This window comes from Macaca thibetana, chromosome X, assembly GCF_024542745.1.
Source record: "Macaca thibetana thibetana isolate TM-01 chromosome X, ASM2454274v1, whole genome shotgun sequence".
NCBI classification, from domain to species: domain Eukaryota; kingdom Metazoa; phylum Chordata; class Mammalia; order Primates; family Cercopithecidae; genus Macaca; species Macaca thibetana.
The window spans coordinates 105,688,625-105,715,795 of record NC_065598.1 but is presented as its reverse complement, the minus strand read 5'-3'; the positions used below and the strand labels follow the sequence as shown (position 1 = coordinate 105,715,795).

Below are 27,171 nucleotides of genomic sequence, written 5' to 3'. Positions count from 1 at the left end.
TCAATATACAGTGGCTGTATTATCCTTAATAGATCAGTGTAAATGCATATCATATTATTCATAACAAATGAAGCTATTATGATCCTTCACGAGATGAATTCTATTTCAATTTAGTACTTGACAACAACCAAGAACAAAAAGATATGGAACAGATGACAAATTCTCTGGATGGCTGGAAAGGCAAATTCATAGACAGGAATTTGCAAAGGAAATTATAAAATATTTTGAACTGAACAACAACAAAAAAAGATGCCAGTAACAGGAAATTTTTTTTTTTTTAAGACAGTCTCACTCTGTCACCCAGGTTGGAGGACGGGAGTGCAGTGGCAGGATGTTGCCTCACTACAACATCCGCCTCCCGGGTTCAAGTGATTCTCCTGCCTCAGTCTTCCAAGTAGGAGATTACAGGCGCCTGCCACTACGCCCAGTTTTTGGTGGGGTTTTTTTTTGTTTTGTTTTTTGTTTTTTGTTTTTTTTGTATTTTTTGTAGAGATGGGATTTCGCCATGTTGGCCAGGCTGGCCTCGAACTCCTGGCCTCAAGCAATCCACCCACCTCGGCTTCCCAAAGTGCTGGAATTACAGGCGTGAGCCACTGTACCCGGCCTGAAATTATTATATTAGGCAAAAAGAATGATCTCAAATTAGCAATCTAAGCTCCCACCTTAAGAATCCAAAAAATAAGAGCAAAATAAATCCAAGGCAAGCAGAAAAAATGAAATAATAAAGAGCAGAGATCAATGAAATGGAAAAGAAAAACAATAGAGAGGCAGGGCCCAGTGCCTTATGCCTGTAATCCCAGCATTTTGGGATGCCAAGGCGGGGGGGGTCACTTGAGCCCAGGAGTTCAAGACCAGCCTGGGATGTAGTGGTGCAAGACTGTAGTCCCAGCTAATCGGAAGGCTGAGGTGGGAGAATCACTTGAGCCCAGGAGGTCGAGGCTGCAATGAGCCATGAGCATACGCCACTGCACTCCAGCTTGGACGACAGAGTGAGACTCTGTCTCAAAAAAAAAAGAACAATCAATAAAACCAAAAGTTTGTGTTTCAAAAAAGTCAATACAATTTATAAACCTCTAGGTAGAATGACATGGATAAAAAGAGAGAAGGAAAAAAGTTAACAATATCAGCAATGAAAGAAGATATTAGAACTCTAGTAATTAAAATTATAAAAGAATACTCCAACCAACTCTGTGCACATAAATTTGACAACTTAGATGAAATGGGCATATTCTTCAAAAACCACAAACTCCAAAACTCACCCAAGATGAAAAAGACAACCTGAATAATCCTATTCAATAAATTAAATTCATAGTTAAAATCATCTGAATAAGAAATCTCCAGACTCAGATAGTTTCAGTGACCAATTCTACCAAATATTTGTACAATCTTGTCCAGAAAATAAAAGAGAAGGAAACATTTCTCATTTTTGATTTGAAGAGGGCAAAGAATAAACACATCAACAAATGAAACAGAATGGTCCATCACTACATTACCCAGATACCAAAACTAGAGGAGGTGGGTAATGGGGAGGAAGAAGAGGAAGAGAAGAAGAAAATAGAGGAAAATGAAGATGATGATGGAAGAAGAAGGAAGCAGGAAGAAGAGGGAGGGAGGCAAGGAGGGAAAGAGAGAAGGAAGGAAGGAGGGAGGGAGGGAGGGAGGGAGGGAGGGAGGGAGGGAAGGAAGGAAGGAAGGAAGGAAGGAAGGAAGGAAGGAAGGAAGGAAGGAAGGAAGGAAGGAAGGAAGGAAGGAAGGAAGGAAGGAAGGAAGGAAGGAAACAAAGACCAATATTCCTCATGAACACAGACACAAAAATCCTCAGGAAAATATTAGCAAATCTAAAGTAGCAGTATAGAAAGAATAATACTGTATGACTAAGTGCGTTTTGTCCTGGTAATACAAGGTTAGTTCAATGTTTGAAATTCAATTAATATAATTCACCAAATCGTGCCAAAAAGACTAAAAAATACTAAAAAGTACGTGATCGTATCAACTGACATAGAAACGGTATTTTGTCAAAATTCAGTATCTATTCATGATAAAAATTATCATCAAACTAGGAATAGTAGGGAACTTCCTCAACCTGATAAAGGGCACCTAAAATTACTACACCTAATGTAATACTTAATGGTGAAAGACTAAATGTTGCCCCCTACAACATTAGAAACATGACAAGGATGTCCACTCTCACCACTACTGTTAGACTAGAAGCTTTAGCGAGGAAATTAGGCAACAAAAATAATAGAGATTGAAAAGGAAGAAGTAAAACTGTCCTTATTTGCAATGGACGTGATTATATGTATGGAAAATCCCTACGAATCTACAAAAAAGCTCCTAAAAAAATATATTAGTTTTTAAAGGTCACAGGATACAAGATACAAAGTCAACACACAAAAATCAGTCACTTCTACACAGTAGCAGTGTACAACTGAAAACCAAAATTTTGAAAGTACCATTTAAAATGTTTCAAAAAGGCCGGGCGCGGTGGCTCAAGCCTGTAATCCCAGCACTTTGGGAGGCCGAGACGGGCGGATCACAAGGTCAGGAGATCGAGACCATCCTGGCTAACATGGTGAAACCCCGTCTCTACTAAAAAATACAAAAACTAGCCGGGCAAGGTGGCGGGCGCCTGTAGTCCCAGCTACTCGGGAGGCTGAGGCAGGAGAATGGTGTGAACCCGGGAGGCGGAGCTTGCAGTGAGCTGAGATCTGGCCACTGCACTCCAGCCTGGGCAACAGAGCGAGACTCTGTCTCAAAAAAAAAAAAAAAAAATGTTTCAAAAAAAAAACTAAAATGCTTAGGTATAAATCTATCAAAATATTTACAGGATCCATATGCTGAGAATGGCTAAATGCTGATAAAATAAAAGACCTAAATAAATGGAAAGACATACCATGTCCAAGGACTGAAAGGCTCAACATAGGAAAGATGTCAGTTCTCACCAAAACGATCTATAGATTCAAAGGAATTCTGATCAAAATCCCAACAGGATATTTTATAGATAGACTGACTTTAAAATGTATATGGAAGGTCAAAGAAACAGGAATAGCTAAAATAATTCTGTAAAAGAAGCAGATAATGAAGGAGTCACATTGCCTGATTTTAATGCTTGCTACAAAGTTACAGCAATCAAAACAATGCAGTATTGCCCAAGAATAGACACATCAATCAATGAAACATAATAGTCCAGAATTTGACCCACATAAATATAATCATTTGATTTTTGAAAACAGCGTAAATGGGGTTGAAGCAATTGGACATTCATATGTAAAATAACAAACTTAACCTAAACGTCACACCTTATATAAAAGCTAAGTCATAACTCTAAATAGAAAATTATAAAACTCTTAGAAGGAAATGTAGGAAAAAATCTGTGATCTTCAGTTAAGCAAAGTTCTTAGACGTGACACCAAACACACAATACGTAAAAGAAAAAAAATGATAAACTGGCATTAATCAAAATGAAAAACTTTTGATCTGTGAAAGACACTTTAAGACAATGAAAAGACGAGCTATATAACATATAACATGGGAGAAAATATTTGCGAATCACATATCCAACAAAGAACTTTTATCCAGAATATATAAAGAATCCTCAAATTCAACAATAAGAAAACACACAACCCAGCCAGCCGCGGTGGCTCACGCCTGTAATCCCAGCACTTTGGGAGGCTGAGGCGGGCAGATCATGAGGTCAGGAGATCGAGACCATCCTGGCTAACACGATGAAACCCCGTCTCTACTAAAAATACAAAATATATATATATATATATTAGCCGGGCATGGTGGCGGGTGCCTTGTAGTCCCAGCTACTCGTGAGGCTGAGACAGGAGAATGGCATGAACCCGGGAGGCAGAGCTTGCAGTGAGCTGAGATGGCGCCACCGCACTTCAGCCTGGGCAGCAGAGTGAGACTCTGTCCACCCCACCCCCGCCAAAAAAAAACAGTGCTATTAAAAAAAACGTGAACAGACACTTCACCAAAAGAAGTTGTTATTGAATATGTTGTTGTTTTCATAGCAAATAAGCAGATAAAAATACGTTCCCTACCATTAGAGAAATGCAAACTAAAACCACAATCAGATGCCACTTCTCACCTGAAAACAAAAACAAAAACAAAAAAAGACAATAGCAATGTGGAGAAACCAGAATTCTCATACACTGTTGGTGGGAATGTAAACGTAAAAGTACTGATTTGGAAAACTATTTGATGGTATCTTATAAAGGTTTTTTTTTTTTTAATAAAAAAAAAAAAAAGAAAAAACTTTTAGAAGTTAAAAGTACTAGTACTCACCCTACAACTCAATAATTCTGTTCCTGGCTCCCTACTAAGATGAAAACTTATGTTTACACGGAACCCTCTACACCAATGTTTACAGCAACTCTACTCATAATAGACAAAATCAGCAGTCCAGGTACCCTTCAATGGCTGAATGGATAAACAAACTGTGGTACTTACAGACCATGGAAAACCACTCAGAAATAAAAAGGAATAAACAACTGATACATGTAACGACTCAGATGAATCTGAAAGGCATTATGCTAAGTAAACAAAGCCACTCTCTAAAGGTTACATACTATAAGGTTCCATTTGTATGACATTCTCCAAAGGACAAAACTACAGTGATGCAGAACTGGTCAGTGGTTGCCAGGGTTTAGAAATCAGGGTGTCACACTAAAGGGAGAGTATAAGAAGTTTTTGTAAGTGATGGAGCAGTTCTAAACCCTGTATGTGGTGGTAATTATAATAATCTATACATGTCTTAAGATTCATAGAACTTTATTCCCAAAAAAGCCAATTTGGCTGTATAATTGAACAAAATTCAAAAATGTATAAGAGAAGCAAAACACCGAATTCTCCCAGTCTCAGCTTTCACACTCACAAAATAAGTGATCCAACATTCTGAGCATTTTAAACAACGTTTTTTTGCCCTAGTTTTTTCTTTACACTGAAAGTTTTAAACATACAGTAAAGTATTTTTTAAAATGAGCACCTCTGCACCTACCATACAGCTTTAATAAATTTGAATATTATTGATTCAGTTGTCCTCTGTGTACCCTTCCTGAATACGATTCATCTCCCCCAACCCTCACCAAGGGGAACCTCTATTCTAAAGTAGTTGACTTCCTTGTTGCCCGTGTTTTTATACATTTACTATGTTTGAATGTATCCACAAATCACATATAGTGTTGTTTCATGTTTATATCCTTAAATAAATGGTACATTATATAGAGAAAGAGATTATGCAAATTACATTTTTCACTTAACTTCTAATTATCCATGTTTATACATGTAGCTCAACTTCATCTGTTTTTCACTGCTGTATATTATTCACTTTTATGAATATACCACAAGTTAGTTACGCATTGTCATGCTGATGGACATTTGGATCTACTTTTTTCCTTCAGCCAGACACTGAGATTTACTTTCTGTGATTTGCATTATAAAAGCAAAAGATCTGGCTGGGTACAGTGGCTCATGCCTGTAATCTCAGCACTTTGGGAGGCCAAGGCAGGCAGATCATTTGAGGTCAGGAGTTCGAGACCAGCCTGGCCAACATGGTGAAATCCCATCTCTACTGAAAATACAAAAATTAGCTGCTCATGGTGGCATGCGTCTGTAATCCCAGCTACTCAGGAGGCAGAGGCTGAAGTGAGCCAAGATCACGCCACTGCTCTCCAGCCCGGGCACAAAGTGAGACTCCGTCTCAAAAAAAAAAATCTGTTTCTACCATCCCAGAGTCCAGAGTCCTTCCACACTGACTTTCTGTTTCGATAAACCCTTGGATCTAAGAGTGTATACATTTTTTCCCACTTTGTGAGGTCCTGTAGCACAATCCTGTCTGTCTTGTGGTAGGAAGTGCAGTTAGGAACTTGCATTTCAGAAATCACATATAAGAAAATAAGACGCTCGCCTGTCCAAGATAGCTGAATAGGAACGGCTCCAGTCTACAGCGCCCAGTGTGAGCAACACAGAAGATGGGTGATTTCTGCATTTCCAACTGAGGTACCAGGTTCATCTCACCCAGCCTTGTCGGACAGTGGGTGCAGCCCACAGAGCTTGAGCCGAGGCAGGGCAGGGCATCACCTCACCTGGGAAGCACAAGGGGTTAGGGAATTTCCTTTCCTAGCCAAGGGAAGCCGTGACAGATGGTACGTGGGAAATCGGGTCACTCCCACCCTAATACTGTGCTTTTCCAACGGCCTTAGCAAATGGCACACCAGATATTATATCTCGCGCCTGGCTGGAGGGTCCCATGCCCACGGAGCCTCGCTCACTGCTACACAGCAGTCTGAGATCGAACTGCAAGGCAGCAGCGAGGCTGGGGGAGGGGCGCCCGCCATTTCTGAGGCTTGAGTAGGTAAACAAAGCGGCCTGAAAGCTTGAACTGGGTGGATCCCACCACAGCTCAAGGAGGCCTGCCTGCCTCTGTAGATGCCACCTGTGGGGGCAGGGTATAGCTGAACAAAAGGCAACAGAAACTTCTGCAGACTTAAACGTCCCTGTCTAACAGCTTTGAAGAGAGTAGTCATTCTCCCAGCACAGAGTTTGAGATCTGAGAACGGACAGACTAGCTCCTCAAGTGGGTCGCTGACCAGTGAGTAGCCTAACTGGGAGGTACCTCCCAGTAGGGGCCAACTGACACCTCATTAGGCCAGGTGCCCCTCTGAGACGAAGCTTCCAGAGGAAGGATCAGGCAGCAATATTTGGTGTTCTGCAGTATCTGCTGTTCTATAGCCTCCGCTGGTGATACCCAGACAAACAGGGTCTGGAGTGAACCTCCAGCAAACTCCAATAGACCTGCAGCTGAAGGTCCTGAGTGTTAGAAGGAAAACTAACAAACAGAAAGGACATCCACACCAAAATCCCATCTGTACGTCACCATCATCTAAGACCCAAGGTAGATAAAACCACAAAAATGTGGAAAACCCAGAGCAGAAAAGTTGAAAATTCTAAAAATCAGAACGCCTCTCCTCCAAAGGAACGCAGCTCCTTGCCAGCAATGGAACAAAGCTGGATGGAGAATGACTTTAACAGGTTGAGAGGAGAAGGCTTCAGACGATCAGTAATAACAAACTTCTCCGAGCTAAAGGAGGATGCTTGAACCCGTCACAAAGAAGCTAAAAACACTGAAAAAAAGATTAGACGAATGGCTGACTAGAATAAACAGTGTAGAGAAGACCTTAAATGACCCAATGGAGCCGAAAACCATGGCACGAGAACTCCATGACGCATGCATAAGCTTCAGTAGCCGATTCGATCAACTGGAAGAAAGGGTATCAGTGATTGAAGATCAAATGAATGAAATGAAGAGAGAAGAGAAGTTTAGAGAAAAACTGAGTAAAAAGAAATGAACAAAGCCTCCAAGAAATACGGGACTATGTGAAAAGACGAAATCTATGTCTGATTGGTGTACCTGAAAGTGACGGGGAGAATGGAACCAAGTTGGAAAACACTCTGCAGGATATTATCCAGGAGAACTTCCACAACCTAGCAAGGCAGGCCAATATTCAAATTCAGGAAATACAGAGAACACCACAAAGATACTCCTCGAGAAGAGCAACTCCAAGACACATAATTGCCAGATTCACCAAAGTTGAAATGAAGGGAAAAATGTTAAGGACAGCCAGAGAGAAAGGTCAGGTTACCCACAAAGGGAAGCCCATCAGACTAACAGCAGATCCCTCGGCAGAAACTCTACAAGCCAGAAGTAAGTGGGGGCCAATATTCAACATTCTTAAAGAAAAGAATTTTCAACCCAGAATTTCATATCCAGCCAAACTAATCTTCATAAGTGAAGGAGAAATAAAATCCTTTACAGACAAACAAATGCTGAGAGATTTTGTCACCACCAGGCCTGCCTTACAAAAGCTCCTGAAGGAAGCACTAAACACAGACAGGAATAACTGGTACCAGCCACTGCAAAAACATGCCAAATTGTAAAGACCATCAATGCCAGGAAGAAACTGCATCAACTAATGAGCAAAATAACCAGCTTACATTATAATGACAGGATCAAATTCACACATAACAATATTAACCTTAAATGTAAATGGGCTAAATGCTCCAATTAAAAGACACAGACCGGCAAATTAGATAAAGAGCCAAGACCCATCAGTGTGCTGTATTCAGGAGACCCATGTCACGTGCAGAGACACACATAGGTTCAAAATAAAGAGATGGAGGAAGATCTACCAAGCAAATGGAAAACAAAACAAGGCAAGGGTTGCAATCCTAGTCTCTGATAAAACAGACTTCAAACCAACAAAGACCAAAAGAGACAAAAAAGGCCACTACATAATGGTAAAAGGATCCATTCAACAAGAAGAGCTAACTATCCTAAATATATATGCACCCAGTACAGGAGCACCCAGATTCATAAAGCAAGTCCTTAGAGAAGTACAAAAAGACTTAGACTCCCACACAATAATAATGGGAGACTTTAACACCCCACTGTCAACATTAGACAGATCAACGAGACAGAAAGTTAACAAGGATATCCAGGAACTGAACTCAGCTCTGCAACAAGCAGACCTAATAGACATCTACAGAACTCTCCACTGCAAATCAACACAATATACATTCTTCTCAGCACCACATCACACTTATTCCAAAATTGACCACATAGTTGGAAGTAAAGCACTCCTCAGCAAATGTAAAAGAACAGAAATTATAACAAACTGTCTCTCAGACCACAGTGCAATCAAACTAGAACTTGGGATCAAGAAACTCACTCAAAACCATACGACTACATGGAAACTGAACAACCTGCTCCTGAATGACTACTGGGTACATAATGAAATGAAGGCAGAAATAAAGATGTTCTTTGAAACCAATGAGAACAAAGACACAACGTACCAGAATCTCTGGGACACATTTAAAGCAGTGTGTAGAGGGAAATTTATGGCACTAAATGCCCACAAGAGAAAGCAGGAAAGATCTAAAACTGACACCCTAACATCACAATTAAAAGAACTAGAGAAGCAAGAGCAAACATATTCAAAACATAGCAGAAGGCGAGAAATAACTAAGATCAGAGCAGAACTGAAGGAGAAAGAGACACAAAAAACCCTTCAAAAAATCAATGAATCCAGGAGTTGCTTTTTTGAAAATATCAACAAAATTGATAGACCGCTAGCAAGACTAATAAAGAAGAAAAGAGAGAAGAATCAAACAGACACAACAAAAAATGATTAAGGGGATATCCCCACCGATCCCACAGAAATACAAACTGCCATCAGAGAATACTATAAACACTTCTACACAAATAAACTAGAAAATCTAGAAGAAATGGACAAATTCCTGGATACATACACCCTCCCAAGACTAAACCAGGAAGAAGTGGAATCTCTGAATAGAACAGTAACAGGCTCTGAAATTGAGGCAACAATTAATAGCCTACCAACCAGAAAAAGTATGGGACCAAACAGATTCACAGCCAAATTCTACCAGAGGTACAAAGAGGAGCTGGTACCATTCCTTCTGAAAACTATTCCAGTCAATAGAAAAAGAGGGAATCCTCCCTAACTCATTTAATGAGGCCAACATCATCCTGATACCAAAGCCTGGCAGAGACACAACAAAAAAGACAGTTTTAGACCAATATTCCTGATGAATATCCATGCAAAAATCCTCAATAAAATACTGGTAAACCGAATCCAGCAGCACATCAAAAAGCTTATCCACCATGATCAAGTGGGCTTCATCCCTGGGATGCAAGGCTGGTTCAACACATGCAAATCAATAAACGTAATCCATCATATAAACAGAACCTACGACAAAAGCCACATGATTATCTCAATAGATGTAGACAAGACCTTCGACAAAATTCGGCAGCCCTTCATGCTAAAAACACTCAGTAAACTAGGTATTGATGGGACGTATCTCAAAATAATAACAGCTATTTATGACAAACCCACAGCCAATATCATACTGAATGGGCAAAACCTGGAAGCATTCCCTCTGAAAACTGGCACAAGACAGGGATGCCCTCTCTCACCACTTCTATTCAACATAGTGTTGGAAGTTCCAGCCAGGGCAATAAGGCAAGAGAAGGAAATAAAGGGTATTCAATTAGGAAAAGAAGAAGTCAAATTGTCCGTCTTTGCAGATGACATGATTGTATACTTAGAAAACCCCATTGTCTCAGCCCAAAATCTCCTTAAGCTGATAAGCAACTTCAGCAAAGTCTCAGGATACAAAATTAATGTGCAAAAATCACAAGCATTCTTATACACCAATAACAGGCAAACAGAGAGGCAAATCATGAGTGAACTCCCATTCACAATTGCTTCAAAAAGAATAAAATACCTAGGAATCCAACTTACAAGGAATGTGAAGGAACTCTTCAAGGAAAACTACAAACCACTGTTCAACAAAATAAAAGAAGACACAAACAAATGGAAGAACATTCGATGCTCATGGATAGGAAGAATCAATATCATGAAAATGGCCATACTGCCTAAGGTAATTTATAGATTCAATGCCATCCCCGTCAAGCTACCAATGACTTTCTTCACAGAATTGGAAAAAACTACTTTAAAGTTCATATGGAACCCAACAAGAAGCCGCATTGCCAAGACAATCCTAAGCCAAAAGAACAAAGCTGGAAGCGTCACGCTACCTGACTTCAAACTATACTATAAGGCTACAGTAACCAAATCAGCACGGTACTGGTACCAAAACAGAGATACAGACCAACGGAACAGAACAGAGGCCTCAGAAGTAATACCACACATCTACAGCCATGTGATCTTTGAGAATCCTGAGGAAAAACAAGAAATGGGGAAAGGATTCCCTATTTAATAAATGGTGCTGGGAAAACTGGCTAGCCATAAGTAGAAAGCTGAAACTGGATCCCTTCCTTACACCTTACACAAAAATTAATTCAAGATGGATTAAAGACTAGAATGTTAGACCTAAAACCATAAAAATCCTAGAAGAAAACCTAGGCAATACCATTCAGGACATAGGCATGGGCAAAGACTTCATGACTAAAACACCAAAAGCAATGGCAACAAAAGCCAAAATAGACAAATGGGATCTAATTAAACTAAAGAGCTTCTGCACAGCAAAAGAAACTACTGTCAGAGTGAACAGGCAACCTACAGAAAAGGAGAAAATTTTTACAATCTACCCATCTGACAAAGGGCTAACATCCAGAATCTACAAATAACTTAAACAAATTTACAAGAAAAAATCAAACAACCCCAACAAAAAGTGGGCACAGTATATGAACAGACACTTCTCAAAAGAAGACATTTATGCAGCCAACAGACACATGAAAAAAAGCTCATCATGACTGGCCATCAGAGAAACGCAAATCAAAACCACAATGAGTATACCATCTCACACCAGTTAGAACGGCGATCATTAAAAAGTCAGGAAACAACAGGTGCTGGAGAGGATGGGGAGAAAGAGGAACACTTTTACACTGTTGGTGGGACTGTAAAGTAGTTCAACCATTGTGGAAAACAGTGTGGCAATTCCTCAAGGATCTAGAACTAGAAATACCATTTGACCCAACAATCCCATTACTGGGGATATACCCAAAGGATTATAAATCATGCTGCTATAAAGGCACATGCACACGTATGTTTACTGTGGCACTATTCACAATAGCAAAGACTTGGAATCAACCCAAATATCCATCAATGATAGACTGGATTAAGAAAATGTGGCACATATACATCATGGAATACTATGCAGCCATAAAAAAGGATGAGTTCACGGTCTTTGTAGGGACATGGATGAAGCTGGAAACCATCATTCTGAGCAAACTATTGCAAAGACAGAAAACCAAACACCACACGTTCTCACTCATAGGTGGGAAATGAACAATGAGAACACTTGGACACAGGATGGGGAACATTATACACTGGGGCCTGTCATGGGGTAGGGGGTTGGGGGAGAGATAGCATTAGGAGATATACCTAACGTATGAGTTAATGGGTGCAGCACACCAACGTGGCACATGTATACATATGCAGCAAACCTGCACATTGTGTACATGTACCTAGAACTTAAAGCATAATAATTAAAATTTAAAAAAAGAAAGTAGGACAACTGCTGAGACTAAGTCGAAGCTATACAAGCATTTTATGTACTGCGCTGTTCACTTTTCCGTATGTTTAAAAATTTTCAGGCCATGTGCAGTGGCTCACGCCTGTAATCCCAGCACTTTGGGAGGCGGAGATGGGGGGAATCACAAGGTCAGGAGATCGAGACTATCCTGGTTAATACGGTGAAACCCCACCTCTACTAAAATATATATATATACATATATACAAAAAATTAGCCAGGTGTGGTGGCATGTGCCTGTAGTCCCAGCTACTTGGGAGGCTGAGGTAGGAGAATCGCTGGAACCCAGGAGGTGGAAGTTGCAGTGAGCCACGATCACGCCACTGCACTCTAACCTGGGCAACAGAGCGAGACTCTGCTCAGAAGAAAGAAAAAAGTTTCAGACTAAAAGAACATAAAAAACCAGCAAGTAAAGAAGAAAAAAATGATAAGTAGAACAGGGAGGCTGGGCTGGCTTTGCCTGTAGACACAAAGATAATTCCCTGGTTGCAGCTGGTGGTTTCCCACTTCCTTGTTCTGAACCAAATGGGGCCGCACAACCACAGAGACTGCAGAATATATATATATTTTTTTCCCTGTGAAATTCAGGAAGTTGGCAACAGCCTCTATCTGGAAGGTACTCAACTGGTAAAAGAGGCTACTTATCTAAAGGCAATTTTCATTCTGAAATTTTACTTATCTGAATGAAAGCAATTTTCTTTCCTTAAGACCCAAATTCTAACAGTGAGTACACAGATGACAAAGTGTCAAGACAAAGATAATGCTATACGTTACTACTAACAATTATTGAGTACCTAGTGTATGTTAGATTTCATGCTAAGAAATTTACATGGGTCATCTTATCTAATCATCACTGTTACTCAGGAGGGTGGTTACTATTAATAGCATTCTTTTACAAATGAGGAAATGGAAGCTAAGACTTTAATCTTCGCTCAGGATCACACAGCTAAGAATTAAGCAGAACCGCAACTATAACTAATTCCACTGTACTATTCAAGATCCCTTCAAAACATGTCTATCCCATAAATAAAATGCTGAATTTAACAGAACAGTGTTTAAATACATTATATTATGTTCATCCAAATAATGGAATACTATGTAGCCATCAGAAATCATGTTAAGAATACTTAATTAGATGGGTAAACAATCATGCTATATTTTAAATATTACAAAGTATCAGATGTAGAATGATCTTTATTTTGTTTCTAAAAATGGTGGCTCATGCCTGTAATCCCAGCACTTTGGGAGGCCGAGGCGCGTGGATCATGAGGTTAGGAGTTCAAGATCAGCCTCACCAATATGGTGAAACCCCATCTCTACTAAAAATACAAAAATTAGCCAGGTGCGGTGGCAGGTGCCTGTAATCTCAGCTACTCAAGAAGCTGAGGCAGGACAACTGCTTGAACCTGGTTGGCAGAGGTTGCAGTGAGCCGAGATCATGCCACTGCACTCCAGCCTGGGTGACAGAGTGAGACTCTGTCTGTTTAAAAAAAAAAAAAAAAAAAAAAAAAAGGGATATATACCTACAGAAGACTGAGAAGAAATTATACCAACATATTAACAGGAATTATCAGTTATTATTATTGTAGTCTTTATTGCTTTCTGAAATATTTTATTTCTTTTCTTTACAATTAGCATGGATTACTTTTATAATGAGAAAGAAACAGTTCTGTTTCTTCATTACTAACTGCACTGCTTCTATCTAACCTGCCCAAATCTTATCTATTATGCCGTACTGCTTTTTCTCCCCGCTTTGGAATTGCTTTTGATCAATATATAGCACAGTAGATTCTTCACTTGGATAAAGTAAAAAGAGGTCCAAAATAATCAGTCCTTATTCCTCTGCTGAGTACTGCTTTCCATGTTTCCGCAGATGGGAAAAGTTATCTGAATCTTTAGCCTTCCTTTAACCTAATGATGACGTACATCTAAACACATGCTTAAAGCCTAGGAGAAGGGGAAAAAAATAAAAGCAGTCCCTGCTCTAGGAACTTTCAAAGAGAACTTCTGGGAGACTTGGAGAAGATAAAACTGAGTATATGTAAAGGTAGGCAGCTTCTATTGCATGTGGAATGGGAAGAGAGACCTGTGAACAACCCAAAAGCACCTTCCCTCTTCTACAAATTAAGGGAAGAATACACATAGACAGAAGGCAGAACCTGACAATAAGGTGGCTCCTAGGAAAGCAGACACCTGAGCAGCATTCTCCATTAAAAAAAGGGAAACTGGTCTCCCTGAATTGCTCTTTACTTACTGTGGTTTCCTCTTTCCCCTTTAAATCTGCAGCATTCATAAGCAGAGCCTTCTCTCCTTTGCCAATAACTGAGTCTTAATAAGGCTGCTCAGGTCAAAAACAACCTTTCAACTATCTTTTTCAGTGATGAGTCCAATGCTAAGCCAAAAAGCAGCCACCTCCAAGGTGAAGGTGGCAAAAGATTACCCCTTTTTAACTGCATATGACCCCAAACTAAGTCTCACTTTAGAATCCTTCAGGTTCCAGAGCAGCTGACCAGATGAGCACTGGGAGCGGGGGGTACTGAGATGGTAAAATCATTCCAAGACATTTACACTCAACAGGTTCAAACTGAGTCTATCTCATGACCTCAGAGCAGTCCTAGAGATCTGAGGTCTGAATTTCTCCCTGGGGAAAGTCATGCTGTTAAAAAATCTAAGAGTATCATAAATGAAATCTAGAAAAAGAAAGGGCCATGGGGATACTGCACTGTCATATCATGTGACCCAAAGGCCAACAGGATATCAGTCTTGCAATGCCAAGATCACGTGTCAGGCTGCCCCAGTTCTCCATGCCCACCCCCATGCTTCCCTCATCTACCTTGGCTCACATGCAGCCTACAGTCCTCTCTCCATCCAGCAACGCACCTCCTGCTCTCTGCAGCACAGATGAAATTTCATCTCATCCCCTTCAAAAGCTTCTTTAGACTGAGTCAGGTCATTATATGACCAAATAATCCTACTTGCATCACAGATCCACTCCTTTCCTCGCACACATGAAGATGAGCAACTTTAGGGTTTCAGTGGGGAGCAGAGGGGTACTGTACACTTTCTGGAGCAGAGGGGTACTGTACACTTTCTGAGGCAAAATATGTGTGTCAGCGCTCTGCTATGCACTTTTCTCACCCAAGGCGGGGTGAGGGAAGAGTTCCCTGCCATTTAAACCATACCACTCAGTGACTCACTCTCCCACCCTTGCTACATACACATGGATAACCAAGCACATTAAGTGCTGGGTGTTCAGAATACAGCTAAACCGTCTCATTACAACCCAAAGCCTGGGAAACCTTAATCTCTGTTCTCTTTTCCTTCATGTATTCCTTCAAGATATCCCAATTCAGAGGTCGAAGCTGTAGTGAGCTACGATCACGCCACTGCACTCCAGCCTGGGCAACAGAGCGAGATAGTTTCAAAAACAACAACAAACAAGATAGCCCAACTCAGAGAAAGTCTCAAAAGGCTAGTTTCTCTAAGAGGCTCCCTGCCCACTGTGAAATTCTTGAGCCCAGGTCTCTAGCTGATAAGGAAGAATCTTAGCCTGGAGGCTGTAGAAACAGTCGACTCAGATTGATGACTGCTCTTTTATTGAGTAAGAGTGTTGGGTTAATACCTAAAAAGCTAGCATCTTCTAGTCTTGGGAGGAGCTCAGATCAACTACCAGAAGCATCGCTAGTCACCATTTGTACTACAAGCAAAAAGAAATGACTGGTTAGCTTTTAAGTTGTTTCTGATATGAACACTTCTAACAGCTGCAGAGGTTTCTCAAGCCTCTAGAGAAGTAGAAAATCCCTGCTCTGATCCTTATGTCAAAGAGTGTGAATGTGAACTCTTGTGTCTCTCCATCTGTAAAGATCGTGGGATGACATCACTAGGATGACTTGTAGCTTTCCAAGATCTCCCCATCCCCATTATGGTATTCCTCTTAAATACTCAAGAAACGTCTCCCACTGCCTTCTAGCTTATTAACAGAGTCACTGTCCTACTGTACATATGTAATATCCTCCTCTCTCTCTCTGCCTATGCTAGATCTAATTCCTCTAAACTCAGGGTCAGCAAAATATGGTCCCTCTGTTTTGGCTTCTTTATTTACATGATTATATATATATATATATACATATATATATATATAAAATTATATATATATAATTTTTTCCATCTTAACTGTTAAGTGTACAGTTCAGTGTCATTAAGTACATTCACACTGTTGTATAACCATGACTGCCAGCTATCTCCAGAACTTTCTCATCTGGTCCTCCTGTATATATAAATAAAGTTTTATTTGAACACAACCACACTAATTTGTTTGCATTTTTCTGTGATGCTTTCATGCTCCAACAACAGCTAAGTAGTTAAAACACAGACATCATATGGCTCGCAAAGTCTAAAATATTTACTCTCTGGCCCTTTACAGGAAATGGTTGCCAATCTCTGCTCAAATCCAAAATATGCACTGGATTTCTACTTTAAAATACCATTTGGCTAGCAGTCACTAACATAGCCCCTCTCAATTTCCCACTCAAATGCCTATGAAGATACAGAAAAAGATAAAATTCCCCAAACACTGAAAACTTAGACTGATGGCCAACTTATTACCAGGATCTGGGAGAAATCTCCATTAACAAGAAGCCTAATGCTGAAATGAGAAACAACAATCTGTCCAATTCATGCAGCAGCCCACAGAAACCTAAAAGAAGATAGGAAACGTTGAGTCCTTCCACAACTGTCAGCCTCATGGCTTAGAAGCCAAGAGTTCATTTGAAACTGGCAAACTGGATATCCATTTGGACTACATGGCTACTACTTTCAGAGGAAATCAGCAATTCTCAAATCTGGTCTGCATTCATATGGAGACTCTAATTCCCCCAAATCAAAGGGGCAGAAGTGGCAGAATTGGTGCTGGCACACTGTGTACAAGGAGTGAGAGCCCTCACAAGTAACACTCAGGTAGTAACACATGTGGGAGGCTGTACTGTTTCGCATCGTTTACCTGGTTCAGAGAACACTGTAGTAGGGGTAGACAATTCCATATGGGTCCAGCAGAACCCACTAGATGAGTAGCTGACAGACACTGAAACAGGTTAAAAGCTATGTGTATCAACCTGCCTGCCAACAGTGCAGCTGAAAAGGGTTCTAACCAATATGAGAGAGAATCTGAGCTTGAGGATAGTCAAAGGCAATATTCATACCCTGTATTTGATGAAAGACAGATCCTCTTTTGAATATTCATAAACCATACAAAAAACCTGACCGGGCATGGTGGCTCATGCCTGTATTCCCAACACTGGGAAGCCAAAGTGGGAGTATCACTTGAGGCCAGGAGTTCAAGACTGGGAAACACCACAAACCCTGTTTCTACACATATACATATTTTTTTTTAAATTAGCCAAGCCTGTAGTCCCAGCTATTTTGGAGTCAGAGGTGAGAGGAACACTTGAGCCCAGGAGTTTGAGGATGCCATGAGCTATGAACATGCCACTGCACTCCAGCCTGGGCAACAGAGCAAGACCCTGTTGCTTTACACACACACACACACACACAAAAGGTTTATATGAAAACCTCTGGCAGCACAAGGGAAATGCATATCACTCTGACAACTTAGAGGAAACAAAAATGTCTTAATTTTTTGTATAAACCAGAAGAAATATTTTAGAAAACTGTTTATATCCTCAATAGAATGAAAGAAAGCATGGACTCTATGAAACAGGTATAGAAAGCCACTAGAATAAAACATTGAGAAGGAAAGACAAGCTAGGGTAAGTAGTTCAACAGAGCTAGAAAGAAATATAGAGAAATTAACATTGTAACAAAAATAAATAAATTTCACATTGGAGACAGCAGAGAGAAAAATCAAATTAATAGTATGGAAGCCAAATCTGAGACTCTCCCAAGCATGGAAAGGAAAAGGAAAATTTATCTTAGAAACTAACAAAGATTGATATTAGTAAATCTATAACATAATATACCAAATGGGGAGATCAAAGTAGAAAACACAAATGAACCTCTTAATAGATTCCTAGAAAACAGCAGCTAAACTCAACAACTATTCTTTTTTTTTTTTTTTTTTCGAGACAGAATCTGACTCTGTCGACCAGGCTGAGTGCAGTGGCGCAATCTCAGCTCACTGCAACCTCCACCTCCTGGGTTCAAGCAATTCTCCTCCCTCAGCCTCTCGAGTAGCTGGGATTACAGGCATGCACCACCATGCCTCTATATATATATATAGTATTTTTAGTAGAGATGGGATTTTACCATGTTGGCCAGGCTGGTCTCGAACTCCTGATGTCAAGTGATCCTTCTGCCTCAGCCTCCTGAAGTGCAGGGATTACAGGCGAGAGTCACCACACCTGGCCAACTATTCTTGATTTTTTAAGGACTTCATAATTTAAGAATAAGGTAATTCCCTAACATTATAAAAAACATCTAACCTAAACCAATAGCCAACATCAGAGCCAACTAATATGAACCACTAGAAACATTTCTATTAAGTGAATCACTAGAAACTTTTCCATTAAAATCAGAAGCAAGACAAGGAAGGACTCCTGCTAGTACTGCTATTATTTAGCCTTATCCCAAAAGTTCTAGCCAATACAATCAGGTTTGAAATCAAAATAGCAGTTTTGTTCTTTAAAAGGAAATAAAGTTATCATATGGGATCTGATGTGATTAATTTCAAAAATAATCCAAGAGAAGCAACTGAAAAACTATTAGAAATAAGAGTTAAGCATAGACACACAAAATCAAAAATTTTCCTACCTACCAGTAATAACTAGTATATATGAGATACACACAAATGCATGCAAGCAACTAAGGAACATAAGAGAAAATTAATAGATTAACATATTATGTCTTTTCCTGGATGACAGACTCAGTGTTGTGATGATGTCAATGAAATTTTAGGTTTAAAGTAATTCCAATCAAAATCCTGGTAGGATTTTGAGAAGAACCTGAAAAAAACATTCTAAGTTCATTTGGACGAAAGAATGGTTGAGACTAGCCAAGAAAAAAGTGTGGGTAATGTGCTAGGCTGCAGAGAAAGCAAAGGAAATCAGGCTTACCAGCTATTGCAAATATAAGGGTATGAAACTGTTGGAAAACCCAAGAGAGAGATCAATGAATAATACAAGCCAAAAAAAATAAATAAATCCTAGCATATATGAGAATTTATGTATGATAAAAGTATAATAGCAATAATCATAGGAAAATATTTGACGAATGGTGCTCAAATAAATGACTCTCTAGGGGAAAATATAAGCTATACTCTACTTCATACTAGTCACAAAATGAATTTTTGATGGACTGACAAGTTAAATATTTTTAAAACTATTTAAAAACTGGATTATCTATCTAACCTTAGGATGGGAAATGTCATTTCAAGTGTAAAAGCAATGGAAGAAATTACCATGATCTGAAGGGGGTTTAGAAATCAATCAATTTAACCAATAAAAATGTAAAACCAATCTATATCGAAAGCATCATTAAAAAGTTAGAAGACAATCTGGGGAAAACATTTATGTGCACAACGTGCAGGTTTGTTACATATGTATACATGTGCTATGTTGGTGTGCTGCACCCATTAACTTGTCATTTACGTTAGGTATATCTCCTAATGCTATCCTCCCCCCTCCCCCCTCCCCACAAGAGGACCCGGTATGTGATGCTCCCCTTCCTGCGTCCAAGTGATCTCATTGTTCAATTCTCACCTATGAGTGAGAACATGCGGTATTTGGTTTTCTATTCTTGCGATAGTTTGCTGAGAATGATGGATTCCAGCTGCATCCATGTCCCTACAAAGGACACAAACTCATCCTTTTTTATGGCTGCATAGTATTCCATGGTGTATATGTGCCACATTTTCTTAATCCAGTCTGTCACTGATGGACATCTGGGTTGATTCCAAGTCTTGGCTATTGTAAATAGTGCCGCAATAAACATACGTGTGCATGTGTCTTTATAGCAGCATGACTCATAATCCTTTGGGTATATCCACAGTAATGGGATGGCTGGGTCAAATGGTATTTCTAGTTCTAGATCCTTGAGGAATCGCCACACTGTTTTCCACAATGGTTGAACTAGGTTACAGTCCCACCAACAGTGTAAAAGTGTTCCTACTTCTCCACATCCTCTCCAGCACCTGTTGTTTCCTGATTTTTTAATGATTGCCATTCTAACTGGTGTGAGATGGTATCTCATTGTGGTTTTGATTTGCATTTCTCTGATGGCCAGTGATGATGAGCATTTTTTCATGTGTCTGTTGGCTGTATGAATGTCTTCTTTTGAGAAGTGTCTGCTCATATCCTTTGCCCACTTTTTGATGGGGCTGTTTGTTTTTTTCTTGTAAATTTGATTGAGTTCTTTATAGGTTCTGGATATTAGCCCTTTGTCAGATGAGTAGATTGCAAAAATTTTCTCCCATTCTGTAGGTTGCCTGTTCACTCTCATGGTAGTTTCTTTTGCTGTGCAGAAGCTCTTTAGTTTAATTAGATCCCATTTGTCAATTTTGGCTTTTGTTGCCATTGCTTTTGGTGTTTTAGACATGAAGTCCTTGCCCATGCCTATGTCCTGAATGGTATTACCTAGGTTTTCTTCTAGGGTTTTTATGGTTTTAGGTCTAACATTTAAGTCTCTAATCCATCTTGAATTAATTTTCGTATAAGGAGTAAGGAAAGGATCCAGTTTCAGCTTTCTACTTATGGCTAGCCAATTTTCCCAGCACCATTTATTAAATAGGGAATCCTTTCCCCATTTCTTGCTTTTCTCAGGTTTGTCAAGGATCAGATGGCTGTAGATGTGTGGTATTATCTCTGAGGGCTCTGTTCTGTTCCATTGGTCTATATCTCTGTTTTGGTACCAGTACCGTGCTGTTTTGGTTACTGTAGCCTTGTAGTATAGTTTGAAGTCAGGTAGCGTGATGCCTCCAGCTTTGTTCTTTTGGCTTAGGATTGTCTTGGCGATGCGGGGTCTTTTTTGGTTCCATATGAACTTTAAAGTAGTTTTTTCCAATTCTGTGAAGAAAGTCATTGGTAGCTTAATGGCAATGGCACTGAATCTATAAATTACCTTGGGCAGTATGGCCATTTTCACAATACTGATTCTTCCTATCCATGAGCATGGTATGTTCTTCCATTTGTTTGTGTCCTCTTTTATTTCACTGAGCAGTGGTTTGTAGTTCTCCTTGAAGGGGTCCTTTACATCTGTTGTAAGTAATTCCTAGGTATTTTATTCTCTTTGAAGCTATTGTGAATGGGAGTTCATTCATGATTTGGCTGTTTGTCTGTTACTGGTGTGTAAGAATGTTTGTGATTTTTGCACATTGATTTTGTATCCTGAGACTTTGCTGAAGTTGCTTATCAGCTTAAGGAGATTTTGGGCTGAGATGATGGAGTCTTCCAGATATACGATCATGTCACCTGCAAACAGGGACTCTTTATATATGTAAACTTCATACAAATTAACAAGGGAAACACCTGTACATCAAAACTCAACAGAGACCATGAGTTGACAATCTACAGAATAAAATACATAAATAGCTGATAGATATAAGTAATAACCATATTATGTATATGTTCCAAAATACCTATAATGATATTTGAAAGAAAAAAACTGACGCAAAAGGTAAGGGAAACAGAAAAGAGAAGCTACCAGTGAGATGTGAGATGTGTTGGGGGAACTGGGGGGTGAGGGGGAGGTCTGGTTACACTGCAACACAGTCTTTTATCTTATTCCTGAGGTTTTCAAAAGGAAATCTTATTTGTTAACTGGTGAGGCAGGCTAGTTCATATTTTGGGACTGGGTAGGTTCCCTAAGATGCATGAGACATGTAACATTTTTCCAACTTAGTAGCAGGATAAGAAGCAAAAAACCATCTCTAAGGATATATTGGTTTTATTCAAACCTAAGTGAGGAAAAGAATTCTGTGGCTTGGATGTCAACGGGACTGGTACCATTGAAAGTACCATTCACATCAGCCAAATGAGTCAAAAGAAAATGGCTCAGATTCAAAGAGATATAGAACAGCACTGCATGTACAGACACAATACAAGAAACAACTCTGATGCTGCTATGTAAACATTCACAGAGAACAGGAGCCAAGAACAGGGAGAATAAGAGGCCTTCAGAGGCAAAAGACTGCCAGGCTGGAATTCTAGGAGTTGGAGATATAGAGATCAAAAGAACATGATGCCCAAGGTTGCTGTTGTAGTGGGCCAGGTAGTGGGCCTTCTAATTTTGGCTCCACACCCTGGATGCATGCTTTCCACTGAGGCAGCCTTTCCAGCAGCAGGCTACAGCAGCAGGACTTAGCAAGTCACATGTCAACTGAGGTACATATAAATGAAGCATTCCAGGACCCAGACATAACACTGTGGTACTATCATTCCCTCTTGTCAAGTGTACCATGGGGACCATGTGGAGAATCCTGTCCCTTCCCCACCCCAATGGGAGTTGCCAGCCTTTGCCCAGCACAGGACATGCAGCCTGCTGCACATGTCATACCCCTTTCCTATAGCGACTGGGCGTGCCTCCAGGAAGAACACAGTGGCCTCTGGTTAGCTGGGAAGCTGGTAAACTCATGTGTGGCTGGCACAGCAAAGGGCCCATAGAGAAAGCAAGAGAGATAGGTATACGATGCTAGTCAACAAACCTATAGAACACATGGGCCTAAAGATCACAGCAGAGCTCATCCATGTATACTGAGACATAGGGAATTTTAAATAAGATGCTTTCATACTTTTAACAATTTAAACAACAATGGGAGAGTAGAAAATAGTCACTTCAGCAACACAAGGTAATGATTAGCAGCATGGGCTCTGGAGCAAGAGAAGCTTTGGATCAAATCCTACATGTACCACATGCAAGCCACATCCAGTCACATAAACTTTCTGAGCCTTAGTTCTCTTGACCAGACTTCTATTAATAGTACCAGTACTACTATTAGTACTTCCCACACAGTTTTGTTAGAAGGATTAAATAAAATAATCAATGTTAAGTGTTTCTCACCATGCCTAGGCACATAGTAAACCTGATTATGTTATGATCACTGGTAAGAGAATAAAGAACAGGAATCCTGACTCTGCCACGAAGTAATCTTAGTCAAGTTATGTAATATTTCTTGGTACCCAACTGCTGTATTTTTAGTATGGATAATGTATTCCCTATCCCCCAACACTATTTTAAAGATTAGATGAGAAAATTTAAAGCAAAGAACTTTTAAACAGTAAAGAACAATACTAATGTAAAGTGAAATTATTTTAAGGGCTCTCTACTTTTTAAAATACTGATTTTTAACTCAACATGGTATTTCTACACAATGGAATAATATGCACCCATTAAAAATGGTGTGTATCAGCCACCGTGGTGGCTCATTCCTGTAATCTCAGCACTTTGGGTGGCCAAGGCAGGAGCATCACTTGAGGCCAGAAGTTTCAGACCAGTGTGAACAACATAATGAGAGTCCGTCTCTACAAAAAAAAAAAAAAATACATATATATATATAAAAGCTAGGCATAGTGGTGCACACCTGTGGTCCCAGCTACTTGAGGGGCTGAGGTGGAAGGATCACTTAAGTCAAGCAGGCCAAGGCTGCAGTGAGCCATGAATGCACCATTGCACTCCAGCCTGGGCAACAGAGCAAAACGTGGTCTCAAAAACAAAGAAAAAAATGTTGTGTATTATAAAAACTTGGATAACTCTCCAGGGAATTATGCTAGGTGATTTTTAAAAAGTCAACCCAAAGGTAATGTAATGTATAACTATACTTACACAAGATTCCTAAAATAGCAAAATTATAGATATGAATAATAGATTCATGGTTGCCAGGGATCAGGGATGGGGTTCAGATATGTAGATGGTGGGTATGGCTATAAAAGAATGACAGAAGAGATCCACATGGTGATGGAACTGTTCTGCTTTATCAGACTGTATACCGTATCAATGTAAATATCCTGGCAGTGATACTGTACTATAGTTTTGCCAGACGTTACCAGTGGCGGAAACTAGGTAAAAGGTACATGAGATTTCTTTTGTGGTTTTTCCTATATTATTTTTTCTACATTATTATACTTAACAGACAACAGGTTTTCAATAAGTTAATGGGAAATACATATTATTTTTAAAAATCTATGCATGGATTTCAAATTTTTTTGCACCAAAATAAACTCGTGCTAACTTATTCTAACATGTCTAAACAGGATCTAGTTTGAGGCACTAAGAAGGATAAGACACCAGTATGAAAACAGCCCCTGCCAGAACAACAATAATTCTGCTAAAATTGAAGCAAGAACAAACATCAAATTTATAGTGAAGCTTCGGTGGAAGGATGGTGAAATCATTTATGCTTTATAAAAAGTTTACAGAGACAATGCCCTGAAAAAATCAGCAGTTTATAGGATAACTCATTTTAAGAAAGGCTGAGATGTTGATGATGAAGCCTGCAGTGGCAGACCACCTACATCAATTTGTATCTTGTTCATTTCATAATTAAAGACAAATGATTAATGGCAGAAATGATAGCCAACACCATAGACATCTCAATTGGCTCAGCTTACACAATTCTGACTGAAAACTTAAAGATGAGTAAACTTTCCAGATCATGGGTGCCAAAATTGCACCCAGATCAGCTGAAGATGAGAATTGAGCTTTCAATGGAAATTTTAAAGAGGTGGGATAAAGATCCTGAAGCATGTCTTCAAAGAATTACAACAGGAGATGGAACATGATCCTGAAGACAAAGCACAATCACAGCAATATCTACCAAGCATTGAAAGTGGTCCGGTCAAGAGCAAAGGTCATGACAGCAGGTTTTGGGGATGCTCAACACATTTTGCTTGTTGATTTTTTTGAGAGTCAAAGGACTGTAACACCTACTTAATTATGATAGTGTTTTGATAAAAAGTCAGCCAAAGTTTTAGTGAAAAAATGCCCAGGAAAGCTTCACCGGGGAATACTTCTTGACCAGGAAAATGCTCCTGCTCATTCCTCTCATCAAACAAAGGCAATTCTGTGAGAGTTTCGGTAGGAAATGATTAGGCAATCACCTCAAAGTCCTGATATGGCTCTTTCTGACTTCTCTTTGTTTCTTAAACTTAAAAAAAATATATCTTAAAGGCCCTCATTTATCTTCAGTTAATAATGTAAAAAAGAATGCATTGACAAAGTTACATTCCCAGTACCCTCGGTTCTCTAGGGATGAATTAAATTGCGTTCTTTAGGAATGAATTAAATTGACGTTCATGGAGCTTATGTTGAGAAATGAAGTTTATAATTTTTATCTTTATCTTTAATTCCATGTTCTATGAACTTTTTGCAATCTCCTCATATTATATACTTATCTCAAAATATATAAAGTTTAATTTAATTTTATTTTTTGAGACAAAGTTTCGCTATTGTTGCCTAGGCCGGAGTGCAATGGCGCAATCTGGGCTCACTGTAACCTCTGTCTCCTGGGTTCAAGCAATTCTCCTGCCTTAGCCTCCTGAGTAGCTGGGATTACAGGAGCCCGCCACCATGCCCAGCTAATTTTTTGTATTTTTAGTAGAGACGGGGGTTTCACCATGTTGGCCAGGCTGGTCTCGAATTCCTGACCTCAGGTGATCCTCCTGCCTCCCAAAGTGCTGGGATTACAGGTGTGAGCCACTGCACCCAACCTAAAGTTTAATTTTAAAATGTGATGATCCAAAGGATCGCACTAGCTCCACAGCAATGGATCCTAACCAGACTGAAATGTCTGAAAGGGCATACACAGAATTCAGAATCTGGATGGCAAGGAAGCTCAGTGAGACTCCAGAGAAAGTTGAAACCCAATCCAAGAAAGCCAGTAAAATGATCCAAGAGTTAAAAGACAACATAGCCACTTTAAGAAAGAGCCAAACAGAACTGCTGGAATTGAAAAACTTCACTACAGAAGTTTCCAAATACAATTGGAAGCATTAACAACAGACTAGACCAAGCTGAGGAAAGAATTTCAGAGCTCAAAGAATGGTCCTACGAATTAACCCTGTCGGACAAGAATAAAGAAAAAAGAATTTTTAAAAATGAGCAAAAGTTTCAAGATATATGGGATTATGTAATAAGACCAAACCTAAGACTCACTGGCATTCCTGAGAGAGAAGGAAACCCAGTGAGCAACTTGGAAAACATATTTGAGGATAAGAGTTCATGAAAATTTATCTGATCTTGTTAGAGAGGACAACATGCAAATTAAAGAAATTCAGAGAACTCCTGCAAGATACTATATAAGATAACCATCCACAAGACACACAGTCATCAGACTTTCCAAGGTCAATGAAAAAGAAAAAAATCTTAAAGGCAGCTAGAGAAAAGGGTCAGATCACTTACAAAGCGAATCCCGCCAGGCTAACAGCAGACTTCTCAGCAGAATCCTTACAAGCCAGAAGAGACTGGGGGCCTATTTTCAGCATCCTTAGAAAAAAGAAATTCCAAGCAAGAATTTCATATCCCACCAAACTAAGCTTCATAAGAGAAGGAGAAATAAAATCTTTTCTAGACAAGCAAATGCGAAGGGAATTCGTTACCACTAAACCAGCCTTAGAAGAGCTCCTTAAGGGAGTTCTAAACATGGGAACAAAAGAACAATACCTGCCACCACAAAAACACATTTAAGAACATAGCTCATAGACTCCAAAAAGCAACTACACAATCGAGACTACAAAGCAACCAATTAACAACACCATGAAAGGAACAAAACCTCATATATCGATATTAACGTTGAATGTAAACAGTCTAAATGTCCACTGAAAGGGCACAGAGTGGCAAGATGGATAAAAACAACCAAGACCTAACTACCTGCTATCTTCAAGAGAAGCATCTCACATGTGATGGCACCCATAGGCTCAAAGTAATGGGATGGAGAAAAATCTATCATGCAAATGAAAAACAAAAAAGAATAGGAGTCGGTATTCTTACATCAGATAAAAAGACTGCAAACCAAAAACAGTAAAAAAGGACAAATAAGAGTATTACATAATGGTCAAGGCTTCAATTCAACAAGGAGACTTAACTATCCTAAATATATATGCACCCAACATTGGAGCACCCAAATTCATAAAACACATACTTTGAAAC

General features: G+C 39.6%; 1 protein-coding gene across 9 annotated transcripts in view; it reads right to left on the bottom strand.

Annotated features, from left to right (window-relative positions):
• TMEM164 (transmembrane protein 164) overlaps window positions 1-27,171 on the bottom strand; it is a 339,420-nt gene that overhangs the window by 237,963 nt on the left and 74,286 nt on the right. The gene's annotated exons all lie outside the window — the stretch shown is intronic.